Source organism: Macaca fascicularis, chromosome X (genome assembly GCF_037993035.2).
Source record: "Macaca fascicularis isolate 582-1 chromosome X, T2T-MFA8v1.1".
Lineage (NCBI taxonomy): Eukaryota > Metazoa > Chordata > Mammalia > Primates > Cercopithecidae > Macaca > Macaca fascicularis.
Window position 1 is genome coordinate 73,850,070 of NC_088395.1, and position 13,887 is coordinate 73,863,956.

Below are 13,887 nucleotides of genomic sequence, written 5' to 3' on the forward strand. Positions count from 1 at the left end.
AGAACAGAATGGGCCTATGAGGCTGGAAGGAGATATTTTCCTTGGTCTAAGACCCATTTGCCTTGTGTGGGAAGAGATTGGTAGGTGGAAGTTTCAGTAGGGGACTAGGCGGGAGTGGCCAGATGAGAAGGAGAAAAACTGCCATGAGGGACAGAGGTTGGAATACTAGCTGCTTTTTTAGCTACCTTATCAGCATAAGTGTTGTCTTGAGAGATGGGATCTGATGCCTTTTGATGGTCTTTGCAGTGAATGACCCCAGCTTCCTTTGGAAGTAAAGCGGCTTTGAGAAGCATTTTTATTAAAGAGGCATTAATGATGGAGGACTTTGCATAGTGAGGAAATCTCTTTCAGCCTATATAACAGCTTAGTGGTGCAGAATATGGAAGGAATATTTAGAGTCAGTATGAATATTGACTCGTATTCCTTTTGCAAGAGTGAGGGCCTGAGTTAAGGCAACTAGTTCGGCTTGCTGAGAGGTAGTGGAGGGTGGCAGAGTGGTAGCCTCAATGATAGGTGTGGAAGATATCATAGAATAGCCTGCCTTTGCTGGTGAGTGGCGATTAGGCCTGGTGGAACTGCCGTCAATAAACTAAGTGTGTTCAGGGTAAGGAACAAGAAAGAATATGGGGAAATGGAGTGAATGTCAGGTGGATCAGAGAGATACAGTCATGGGGGTCAGGTGTGGTATTAGGAATAGTGTGGGAGGCCGGATTGAAGTCCGGGCCAGGAACAATGGTAATTGTGGGAGACTTAACAAAGAGTGAGTATAGCTGAAGGAGCCAGGGAGCAGAAAGTATATGCATCAGGTGGGAGGAAGAAAATAGATTTTGGAAGTTATGAGAACTGTAGAGAGTGCGTTGAGCATAGTTTGTGATTTTTATGGCCTCTAAAAGCATTAAGGCAGTGGCAGCTGCTGCACGCAGACATGAGGGCTAGGCTAAAACAGTAAGGTCAAGTTGTTTGGACAGAAAGGCTACAGGATGTGGTCCTTGTGTAAGAATTCTGACCCTACTAACTATGCCTAGGAAGGAAAGGAGTTGTTGCTTTGTAGAAGGGATTGGGGTTTTGGAGATTAGACGGACACGATCAGCAGGGGGAGCACATGTGTTTTTATGAGAATTATGCCGAGATAGGTAACAGATGAGGAAGAAATTTGGGCTTGACTGAAGTAATGGGGGCTGTCTGTGAAGCCTTGTGGCAGTACAGCCCAGGTAATTTGCTGAGCCTGTTGGGTGTCAGGGTCAGTCCAAGTGAAAGTGAAGAGAGACTGGGATGAAGGTTGCAAAAGAATAGTAAAGAAAGCGTGTTTGAGATCTAGAACAGAATAATGGGTTGTGGAGGGAGGTATTGAGGATAGGAGAGCATATGGGTTTGGCATCACGGGGTGGATAGGCAAAACAATTTGGTTGATAAGGCACAGATCCTGAACTAACTTGCAAGACTTGTCTGGTTTTAGGACAGGTAAAATGGGGCAATTATAAGGACAGTTTACAGGCTTTAAAAGGCCATGCTGTAACAGGTGAGTGATAACAGGCTTTAATCTTTTAAAGCGTGCTGTGGGATGGGATATTGGCATTGAGCGGGGTAAGGGTGATTAGGTTTTAATGAAATGGTAAGGGGTACATGATCGGTTGCTAAGGAGGGAGTAGAGGTGTCCTATACTTGTGGTTTAAGGTGGGGAGATACAAGGGGAGGAAGTGAAGGAGGCTTTGAACTGGGGGAAAAGGTGGCAATGAGGTGTAGCTATAGCCTAGGAATAGTGAGGGAAGCAGATAATTTAGTTAAAATGTCTTGGCCTAATAAGGGAACTGGGCAGGTGGGGATAACTAAAAAGGAGTGCATAAAAGAATGTTGTCTAAGTTGGCACCAGAGTTGAGGAGTTTTAAGAGGTTTAGAAGCCTGGCCATCAATACCTACAACAGTTATGGAGGCAAAGGAAAAAGGCCTTTGAAAATAAGGTAATGTGGAATTGGTAGCCTCTGTATTAATTAAGAAAGGAACGGACTTACCCTCCACTGTTAAGAGTTACCTAAAGCATCTGTGATAGTCTAGGAGGCTTCCAAGGCGATCGGGCAGTGTCAGTCTTCAGCTGCTAAGCCAAGAAGATCTGGGAAGGAGTCAGTCAGAGCCTTGAGCCAGTTGGACAGTCCAGTTTCCAGTGGGGTCCTGCACAGATGGGACATGGCTTAAGAGGAATCCTGGGCTGCGGGCATTCCTTGGCCTAGTGGCCAGATTTCTGGCACTTGAAGCAAGATCCTGGGGAGGAAGTCCTGGAGGAACCCCTGGCAGCTGCGGTTCAGGTGTTTGGAAGTTCTTGTGTGCTGGAGATGTGGCTGGGGTTTGTCTCACAGTGGAGGCAAGGAATTGCAACTCAAAAATACATTGCTACTTGGCTGCCTCTACTCTATTACTGTACACTTTGAAGGCATGGTTAATTAAGTCCTGTTGTGGGGTTTGAGGACCCGAATCTAATTTTTGGAGCTTTTTCTAATGTCACGAGCTGACTGGGTGATAAAATGCATATTAAGAATAAGGTGGCCTTCTGGACCCTCTTGGTCTAGGGCGGTAAAGCGTCTAAGGGTTGCTGCTAAGCAGGCAATGAACTGGGCTGGGTTTTTATATTTGATGAAAAAGAGCCTAAATGCTAACTGATTTGGGAGAGGTAGGATAAAGAAAAAAGTAGCATTGACCTTAACTATACTTTTAGCTCCAGCCACCTCTTTAAGAGGAAATTGTTGGGCAGGTGTGGGAGGGCTAGTCAGGGAACGAAACTGTAAACCAGACCCAGTGTGAGGAGAGGAGGTGATAGAAAGATTATAGGGTGGGGGAGCAGAGGCTGAGGAAGAATTGGGGCCTGGCAAGCAGCAGCCTGGGGAGAAGGGGAGAGGTCAGACAGGTCTGTAGAAAATTAAGATTAGACTCAGCGATGCTTTGGGTTGGAACAGAGGGGACAGGTGGGAGGGAAAGAAGGAGGATTTGGGATGAGTCGCATTGGGAACAGAGACTAGGGAGGAAACAATGTGTAAAAGAATTTCTGGACATCAGTCACCTCAGAACGTTTGCCTATTTTAGGACAAGAATTATCTAGATCTTCTAGGATGGAAAAATCAAAAGTGCCGTTTTCTGGCTATTTGGAACCACTGTCGAGTTTATATTGGGGTCAAGTGGTGTTGCAGAAGAAAATAAGACACTTAGATTTTAGGTAAGGCGAGAGTTGAAGAAATTTTAAGTTCTTGAGAACACAGGCTAAGGGAGAAGAGAGAGGAATGGAGGGTGGAAGTTTGCCTATAGTGAAGGAGGCAAGTTTAAAGAGAAGGGTAGAGACATGGAGAAGAGGGGTGGGAGCAGCCCTGGGCTGCAACATGGGTGAACAGCCAAAGCAGGTGTCCCCTCAGTTGACTTGCCACCAAGTTAACGTGGGTGAATGACCAAGGCAGGTGTCCCTGCAGAGATCAGACACCAATGGAACGTGGGTGAATAATCAGAGAGGCATCCCCGCAATGATTAAGCACCAAGGGAAGGCTGCCTTCCCGAATCCGTGACCGGTACTGGAGTTCTGGGACCACAGATAAAATGTTTCTCCTTTGTCTCTACCAGAAAATGAAAGGAATTGAAATTATGAGAAGGGAGAGATTAAAGTGTGGCGCCAAGATTGAAAGGAGAAAGAGGTTGAGGGATAGTGAGAGAGGTTGGAGAAGAGAGTAAAAAGAGGCCACTTACCGGATTTAAAATTTGTGAGATGTTCCTTGGGCTAGTGGGTCTGAGGACCTGAGAATGTAGGTGGATCTTTCTCATGGAGCAAAGAGCAGAAGGACAGGGGATTGATCTCCTAAGGGAAGTCCCCGATCCGAGTCACGGAACCAAATTTCATGCACGTCCATATGAAAAGATCAACAAACAGACTTTGTGTGAGCAACAAGGCTGTTTATTTCACCTGGGTGCAGGCAGGCTGAGTCCGAAAAGAGAGTCAGCGAAGGGGTGGGGCTGTTTTATAGGATTTGGGTAGGTATAGGAAAATTACAGTCGAAGGGGGTTGTTCTCTGGCGGACAAGTCTGGAGGTCACAAGGTGCTCAATAGGGGAGCTTTTGAGCTAGGATGAGCCAGGAAAAGGAATTTCACAAAATAATGTCACCAGTTAAGGCAGGAATAGGCCATCTGGATGTGCGCCTGCAGGCCACAGGGGATATGATGGCTTAACTTTGGCTCAGAGTCCTGACAGTAACTCTATTTCTAACGTTTTTAGAAAATATAAAAGTATTTTTTTAATTATTATTATTATACTTTAAGTTCTAGGGTACATGTGCATAACATGCAGGTTTGTTACATATGTATACTTGTGCCATGTTGGTGTGCTGCACCCATCAACTCGTCAGCACCCATCCACTCGTCATTTACATCAGGTATAATTCCCAATGCAATCCCTCCCCCCTCTCCCCTCCCCCCTCCCCATGATAGGCCCCGGTGTGTGATGTTCCCCTTCCCGAGTCCAAGTGATCTCATTGTTCAGTTCCCACCTATGAGTGAGAACATGCGGTGTTTGGTTTTCTGTTCTTGTGATAGTTTGCTTAGAATGATGGTTTCCAGCTGCATCCATGTCCCTACAAAGGACACAAACTCATCCTTTTTTATGGCTGCATAGTATTCCATGGTGTATGGATTAAAGGTATTTTTTATGGGGACTTTATCATTTTACATTCCCAATAGCAATGTATGAGGGATTAATTTCTCTACATTCTCAACAATATTTGAGATTAAAAAAAAAAAAAACTTTAGTCATCCTAGTGGATTTCAAGTGGTATCCCATTGTGTTTTCAATTTGCATTTCTCTAATGGCATTGAGTGTCTTTCCAGTATCTTCTTGGGCGAAATATGTATTCAAATACTTTGCCAATTTTAAAATTGGGCTTTACGATTTTTGGCTTCACAGTCAAAAAATAACGGATTGTGGTGAATCTACAGAAAAAAAGGGAACACTTATATGTTGTTGGTGGGAATGTAAGTTAGTTTACCCCTATGGAAAGCAGTTTGGAGATTTCTTGAAGAACTAAAAACAGAAACTACTGATCAACCCAGGAATCCCATTAATGAGTATATGTCTGATATGGTTTGGATTTGTGTCCCTGCCCAAATCTCATGTCGAATTGGATCTCCTTTTTTTATTCATTCAGCCAGTCTACGACTTTTCATTGGAAAGTTTAGTACATTTAGATTCCATGCTATTATTGAGAAGTAGGGACTTACTCTTGCTATTTTGTTATCTGTTTTCTGGCTATTTTGTGGCCTTCTCTTCCTTCTTTCCTTTCATCCTGTGTTCCTTTCAGTGAAAGTAATTCTCTCTGGTTGTATGGTTTAAGTTCTTGCTTTTTGTGTGTGTGTATTCATTGTATGTTTTTTCACTTGAGGTTACCATGAGGCTTACAGATACTATTTTTAGACCCGTTATTTTAAATTCATGACAACTTAGGACCAATTGCAAAACACATAAATAATCATGCAAAATAAAACTAATAAAAACTCTACACTTCAACTTCATCCCCTGCTTTTCAACTTTTTGTTGTTTCTTTTTATGTCGTATTATAATTTTTGTGTCTTGAAAAGCTGTCATAGTTATTTTTGATTGCTTCATCATTTTTCTTTCAACTAAAGATAACAGGAGTTGACATACTGCAATTACAGTGTTATAATGTTCTGTGTTTTTCTCTATGCTTACTATTAACAGTGAGTTTTAAACTTTCAGATGATATATTGTTGCTCATTAACATCCTTTTCTTTCAGATTGAAGAATTCCCTTTAGCATTTATTGTAGGACGTGTTTGGTGTTGATGAAATTCCTCAGCTTCTGTTTGTCTGGGAGTATCTTTAGTGTCTTATATGAGTAAAAGGATATTTTCCCTAGGTATGCTATTCTACGGTGAAACTTTGTTTCCATCAGCACTTTAAATATGTCATGCCTCTCTCTTCTGGCCTGTAAGGTTTCCACTGAAATGTCTGCTTCCAGTCATATTGGAGCTCCGTGGTATATATATATTTCAATTCTCTTTCTGCTTTTGGGAAACTTTCTTTATCCTTGACATTTGAAAGTTTAATTTTATACCTTAAAATAAACGTCTTTGGGTCAAAACCGCTTGGTGTTCTATAACCTTGTACATGAATGTTATGTTTCTCTAGGTTTGGGAAGTTCTCTGTTATTAACCCTGTGAATAAACTTTCTTCCCCAATCTTTTTCTCTACCTCCTTTTTAAAACGAATAAATCTTAAATTTGCCCTTTTGAGGCTATTTATATAGATCTTGTAAATGTGCTTTATTGTTTTTTCTTTTTTCTTTTGTCTCTTTTTATTGTGTATTTTCAAATAGCCTCTCTTCAAAAAATTTTTTTTTCCATTTGATTGATTCCAGTATTAAGAGACTCTGAGAATGAGTTAGAGAGGAGTCCCTTCTTCTCAGTTTTTTTTAAATAGATTCAGCAGGAATGGTTCCAGCTCTTCTTTGGACATCTGGTAGAATTCAGCTGTAAATTTATCTGTCCTGAGGATTTTTTTGTTGATGGTGGTAGGTTATTTATTTCTGATTCAATTTCATAGCTTGTTATTAGTCTTTTCAGGGATTCAGTTCCTTCCTGATACAGTCTAGAGAGGGTGAATGTGCCCAGGAAATTATCTATTTATTCTAGATTTTCTAGTTTATATGCATTAAGGTATTCATAATATTCTCTGACATCTGTTGGTATTTACATGTAGTCAGTAGTAATATCCTCCTTGTCATTTCTGATTGTTATTACTTTAATCTTCTCTTTTCTTGCTTATTAGTCTAGCTAGAGGTCTATCTATTTTACTATATTTTTTTTCAAAAATTAATAAATAAATAAATAAATAAATAACCAGTTCCTGGATTTAATTTTTTGAATGGATTTTCTTTTTTTGTTTTTTGTTTTTAAATTTAACAGTTATTTATTTATTTATTTATTTATTTATTTTTTATTATTATACTTTAAGTTCTAGGGAACACGTGCATAATCTGTAGGTTTGTTACACATGTATACTTGTGCCATGTTGGTGTGCTGCACCCATCAACTCGTCAGCACCCATCCACTCGTCATTTACATCAGGTATAACTCCCAATGCAATCCCTCCCTCCTCCCCCCTCCCCATGATAGGCCCCGGTGTGTGATGTTCCCCTTCCCGAGTCCAAGCGATCTCATTGTTCAGTTCCCACCTATGAGTGAGAAGATGCGGTGTTTGGTTTCCTCTCCTTGTGATAGTTTGCTGAGAATGATGGTTTCCAGCTGCATCCATGTCCCTACAAAGGACAAAAACTCATCCTTTTTTATGGCTGCATAATATTTCATGGTGTATAGGTGCCACATTTTCTTAATCCAGTCTGTCACTGATGGACATTTGGGTTGATTCCAAGTCTTTGCTATTGTGAATAGTGCCGCAATAAACATACGAGTGCATGTGTCTTTGTAGCAGCATGATTTATAATCCTTTGGGTATATACCCAGTAATAGGATGGCTGGGTCTTATGGTACATCTAGTACTAGATCCTTGAGTAATTGCCATACTGTTTTCCCTAATGGCTGAACTAGTTTACAATCCCACCAACAGTGTAAAAGTGTTCCTATTTCTCCACATCTTCTCCAGCACCTGTTGTTTCCTGACTTTTTAATGATCGCCATTCTAACTGGTGTGAGATGGTATCTCATTGTGGTTTTGATTTGCATTTCTCTGATGGCCAGTGATGATGAGCATTTTTTCATGTGTCTGTTGGCTGTATGAATGTCTTCTTTTGAGAAGTGTCTGTTCATATCCTTTGCCCACTTTTTGATGGGGTTGTTTGTTTTTTTCTTGTAAATTTGTTTGAGTTCTTTGTAGGTTCTGGATATTAGCCCTTTGTCAGATGAGTAGATTGCAAAAATTTTCTCCCATTCTGTAGGTTGCCTGTTCACTCTGATGGTAGTTTCTTTTGCTGTGCAGAACCTCTTTAGTTTAATAAGATCCCATTTGTCAATTATGGCTTTTACTGCCGTTGCTTTTGGTGTTTTAGACATGAAGTCTTTGCCCATGTCTATGTCCTGAATGGTACTACCTAGGTTTTCATCTAGGGTTTTTATGGTATTAGGTCTAATATTTACGCCTCTAATCCATCTTGAATTAATTTTCGTATAAGGAGTAAGGAAAGGATCCAGTTTCAGCTTTCTACTTATGGCTAGCCAATTTTCCCAGCACCATTTATTAAATAGGGAATCCTTTCCCAATTTCTTGTTTCTCTCAGGTTTGTCAAAGATCAGATGGCTGTAGATGTGTGGTATTATTTCTGAGGACTCGGTTCTGTTCCATTGGTCTATATCTCTGTTTTGGTACCAGTACCATACTGTTTTGGTTACTGTAGCCTTGTAGTGTAGTTTGAAGTCAGGTTGCATGATGCCTCCAGCTTTGTTCTTTTGACTTAGGATTGTCTTGACAATGCGGGCCCTTTTTTGGTTCCATATGAACTTTAAAGCAGTTTTTCCAATTCTGTGAAGAAACTCATTGGTAGCTTGATGGGGATGGCATTGAATCTATAAATTACCTTGGGCAGTATGGCCATTTTCACGATATGGATTTTTCCTATCCATGAGCATGGTATATTCTTCCATTTGTTTGTGTCCTCTTTTATTTCACTGAGCAGTGGTTTGTAGTTCTCCTTGAAGAGGTCCTTTACATCCCTTGTAAGTTGGATTCCTAGGTATTTTATTCTCTTTGAAGCAATTGTGAATGGAAGTTCATTCCTGATTTGGCTCTGTGTTTGTCTGTTACTGGTGTATAAGAATGCTTGTGATTTTTGCACATTGATTTTGTATCCTGAGACTTTGCTGAAGTTTCTTATCAGCTTAAGGAGATTTTGGGCTGAGACAATGGGGTTTTCTAAATATACAATGATGTCATCTGCAAAGAGGGACAATTTGACTTCTTCTCCTAACTGAATACCCTTGATTTCTTTCTCTTGCCTGATTGCCCTAGCCAGAACTTCCAACACTATGTTGAATGGGAGTGGTGAGAGAGGGCATTCCTGTCTTGTGCCAGTTTTCAAAGGGAATTTTTCCAGTTTTTGCCCATTCAGTATGATATTGGCTGTGGGTTTGTCATAAATAGCTCTTATTATTTTGAGGTACGTTCCATCAATACCGAATTTATTGAGAGATTTTAGCATGAAGGGCTGTTGAATTTTGTCAAAAGCCTTTTCTGCATCTATTGAGATAATCATGTGGTTCTTGTCTTTGGTTCTGTTTATATGCTGGATTATGTTTATTGATTTGTGAATGTTGAACCAGCCTTGCATCCCAGAGATGAAGCCCTCTTGATCATTGTGGATAAGCTTTTTGATGTGCTGCTGAATCCGGTTTGCCAGTATTTTATTGAGGATTTTTCCATCGATGTTCATCAGGGATATTGGTCTGAAAGTCTCTTTTATTGTTGTGTCTCTGCCAGGCTTTAGTATCAGGATGATGTTGGCCTCATAAAATGAGTTAGGGAGGATTCCCTCTTTTTCTATTGAATGAAATAGTTTCAGAAGGAATGGTACCAGCTCCTCCTTGTACCTCTGATAGAATTCAGCTGTGAATCCATCTGGTCCTTGACTTTTTTTCGTTGGTAGGCTATTAATTATTGCCTCAATTTCAGAGCCTGCTATTGGTCTATTCAGGGATTCAACTTCTTCCTGGTTTAGTCTTGGAAGAGTGTAAGTGTCCAGGAAATTATCCATTTCTTCTAGATTTTCAAATTTATTTGCATAGAGGTGTTTATAGTATTCTCTGATGGTAGTTTGTATTTTTGTGGGGTTGGTGGTGATATCCCCTTTATCATTTTTTGTTGCGTCTATTTGATTCTTCTCTCTTTTCTCCTTTATTAGTCTTGCTAGCAGTCTGTCAATTTTGTTGATCTTTTCAAAACACCAACTCCTGGATTCATTGATTTTTTGGAGGGTTTTTTGTGTCTCTATCTCCTTCAGTTCTGCTCTGATCTTAGTTATTTCTTGCCTTCTGCTAGCTTTCGAATGTGTTTGCTCTTGCTTCTCTAGTTCTTTTAATTGTGATGTTAGAGTGTCAATTTTAGATCTTTCCTGCTTTCTCTTGTGGGCATTTAGTGCTATAAATTTCCCTCTACACACTGCTTTAAAAGTGTCCCAGAGATTCTGGTATGTTGTATCTTTGTTCTCATTGGTTTCAAAGAATATCTTTATTTCTGCCTTCATTTCGTTATGTACCCAGTAGTAATTCAGAAGCAGGTTGCTCAGTTTCCATGTAGTTGAGTGGTTTTGATTGAGTTTCTTAGTCCTGAGTTCTTGTTTGATTGCACTGTGGTCTGAGAGACAGTTTGTTATAATTTCTGTTCTTGTACATTTGCTGAAGAGTGCTTTATTCCAATTATGTGGTCAATTTTGGAATAAGTTCGATATGGTGCTGACAAGAATGTATATTCTGTTGATTTGGGGTGGAGAGTTCCATAGATGTCTATTAGGTCTGCTTGCTGCAGAGATGAGTTCAATTCCTGGATATCCTTGTTAACTTTCTGTCTCGTTGATCTGTCTAATGTTGACAGTGGAGTGTTGAAGTCTCCCATTATTATTGTATGGGAGTCTAAGTCTCTTTGTAAGTCCCTAAGGACTTGCTTTATGAATCTGGGTGCTCCTGTATTGGGTACATATATATTTAGGATAGTTATCTCTTCCTGTTGAATTGATCCCTTTACCATTATGTAATGGCCTTCTTTGTCTCTTTTGATCTTTGATGGTTTAAAGTCTGTTTTATCAGAGACTAGTATTGCAACGCCTGCTTTTTTTTGTTCTCCATTTGCTTGGTAAATCTTCCTCCATCCCTTTATTTTGCGCCTATGTATGTCTCTGCATGTGAGATGGGTCTCCTGAATACAGCAAACTGATAGGTCTTGACTCTTTATCCAGTTTGCCAGTCTGTGTCTTTTAATTGGAGCATTTAGTCCATTTACCTTTAAGGTTAATATTGTGATGTGTGAACTTGATCCTGCCATTATGATATTAAGTGGTTATTTTGCTTGTTAGTTGATGCAGTTTCTTCCTAGCCTCGATGGTCTTTACATTTTGTAATGTTTTTGCAATGGCTGGTACTGGTTGTTCCTTTCCATGTTTAGTGCTTCCTTCAGGGTCTCTTGTAAGGCAGGCCTAGTGGTGATATAATCTCTAAGCATTTGCTTATCTGTAAGGATTTTATTTCTCCTTCACTTATGAAACTTAGTTTGGCTGGATATGAAATTCTGGGTTGAAAATTCTTTTCTTTAAGAATGTTGACTATTGGCCCCCACTCTCTTCTGGCTTGGAGAGTTTCCCCAAGAGATCTGCTGTTAGTCTGATGGGCTTCCGTTTGTGGGTAACCCGACCTTTCTCTCTGGCTGCCTTTAAGGTTTTTTCCTTCATTTCAACTTTGGTGAATCTGGCAATTATGTGTCTTGGAGTTGCTCTTCTCAAGGAGTATCTTTGTGATGTTCTCTGTATTTCCTGGATTTGAATGTTGGCCTGCCCTACCAGGTTGGGGAAGTTCTCCTGGATGATATCTTGAAGAGTGTTTTCCAACTTGGTTCCATTTTCCCCCTCACTTTCAGGCACCCCAATCAGACATAGATTTGGTCTTTTTACAGCATCCCATACTTCTTGCAGGCTTTGTTCATTTCTGTTTCTTCTTTTTTCTTTTGGTTTCTCTTCTCGCTTCATTTCGTTCATTTGATCCTCAATCGCTGATACTCTTTCTGCCAGTTGATTGAGCCGGTTACTGAAGCTTGTCGTCTATGACCTTCTCTGCATTAATTACTGTAGCTATCAATTCTTCCACTGTTTTTTCAATATTTTTAGTTTCTTTGTGCTGGGTACGTAATTCCTCCTTTAGCTCTGAGAAGTTTGATGGACTGAAGCCTTCTTCTCTCATCTCATCAAAGTCATTCTCCGTCCAGCTTTGATCCGTTGCTGGTGATGAGCTGCGCTCCTTTGCCGGGGGAGATGCGCTCTTATTTTTTGAATTTCCAGCTTTTCTGCCCTGCTTTTTCCCCATCTTTGTGGTTTTATCTGCCTCTGGTCTTTGATGATGGTGACGTATTGATGGGGTTTTGGTGTAGGTGTCCTTCCTGTTTGATAGTTTTCCTTCTAACAGTCAGGACCCTCAGCTGTAGGTCTGTTGGAGATTGCTTGAGGTCCACTCCAGACCCTGTTTGCCTGGGTATCAGCAGCAGAGGCTGCAGAAGATAGAATATTTCTGAACAGCGAGTGTACCTGTCTGATTCTTGCTTTGGAAGCTTCCTCTCAGGGATGTACTCCACCCTGTGATGTGTGGTGCGTCAGACTGCCCCTAGTGTGGGATGTCTCCCAGTTAGGCTACTCAGGGGTCAGGGACCCACTTGAGCAGGCAGTCTGTCCGTTCTCAGATCTCAACCTCTGTGTTGGGAGATCCACTGCTCTCTTCAAAGCTGTCAGACAGAGTCGTTTGCGTCTGCAGAGGTTTCTGCTTCTTTTGTTGTTTAGCTGTGCCCTGTCCCCAGAGGTGTAGTCTACAGAGACAGGCAGGTTTCCTTGAGCTGCTGTGAGCTCCACCCAGTTCGAGCTTCCCAGTGGCTTTGTTTACCTACTTAAGCGTCCCTCCCCCAGCCTCACTGCTGCCTTGTGGTTAGATTGCAGACTGCTGTGCTAGCAATGAGGGAGGCTCCGTGGGCGTGGGACCCTCCCAGCCAGTTGTGGGATATAATATCCTGGTGTGCCCGTTTGCTTTAAGTGCAGTATTGGGGTGGGAGTTACCTGATTTTCCAGGTGTTGTGTGTCTCAGTTCCCCTCGCTAGGAAAAGGGATTCCCTTCCCCCTTGTGCTTCCCAGGTGAGGCGATGCCTCGCCCTGCTTCAGCTCTCGCTGGTCGGGCCACAGCAGCTGACCAGCACTGATTGTCCCGTACTCCCTAGTGAGATGAACCCAGTACCTCAGTTGAAAATGCTGAAATCACCGGTCTTCTGTGTCGCTCGTGCTGGGAGTTGGAGACTGGAGTTGTTCGTATTCGGCCATCTTGCTCCGCCCCCCCGAATGGATTTTCTTGTCTCTATCTTGTTCTCTTTATCTCTAATTTTGATTATTTATTGTCTCCTGCTACCTTTTGGATTTGTTTTCTCTTGGTTCTCTAGTTCTTTTAGTTGTGATGTTAGCTTGTTAACTTGAGACCTTTCTAACTTTTTGATCTGGGCATACAGTGTTATAAATTTTCCTATTAAGATTACCTTACCTGTGTCCCAAAGATTCTGAAATGTTGCATCTTTGTTGTCAATAGTAAAAAACTTATTGATTTCTTCCTATAGATTCAATTCGATTCCCATAAAAGTACTATCATCATTCTTCACTGAACTAGAAAAAAAATCCTAAAATTCATATGAAACCAAAAAGAGCCCTCATAACCAAAGTAAGACTAAGCCGAAAGAGCAAATCTGGAAGCATCACATTGCCTGACTTCTAACTATACTACGAGACTGCAGTTATAAAAACAGCACATACTGGTATAAAAATAGGCACGTATACCAACAAAACAGGATAGAGAACCCAGAAATAAAGCCAAATACTTACAGCCAACTGATCTTTGACAAAGCAAACAAAAACATAAAGTGGGGAAAGGACACTCTATTCGACAAATGGTGCTGCAATAATTGGCAAGCCACATGTAGAAGAATGAAACTGGATCCTCATCTGTAACTTTATACAAAACTCAACTCAAGATAGATTAAATACTTAAATCTAAGAACTGAAACCATAAAAACTCAAGAATATAACATTGAAGAAACTCTTCTATACATTGTATTAGGCAGAGTTCATGACCAACAACTCAAAAGCAAATGTGACAAAAACCACAAAT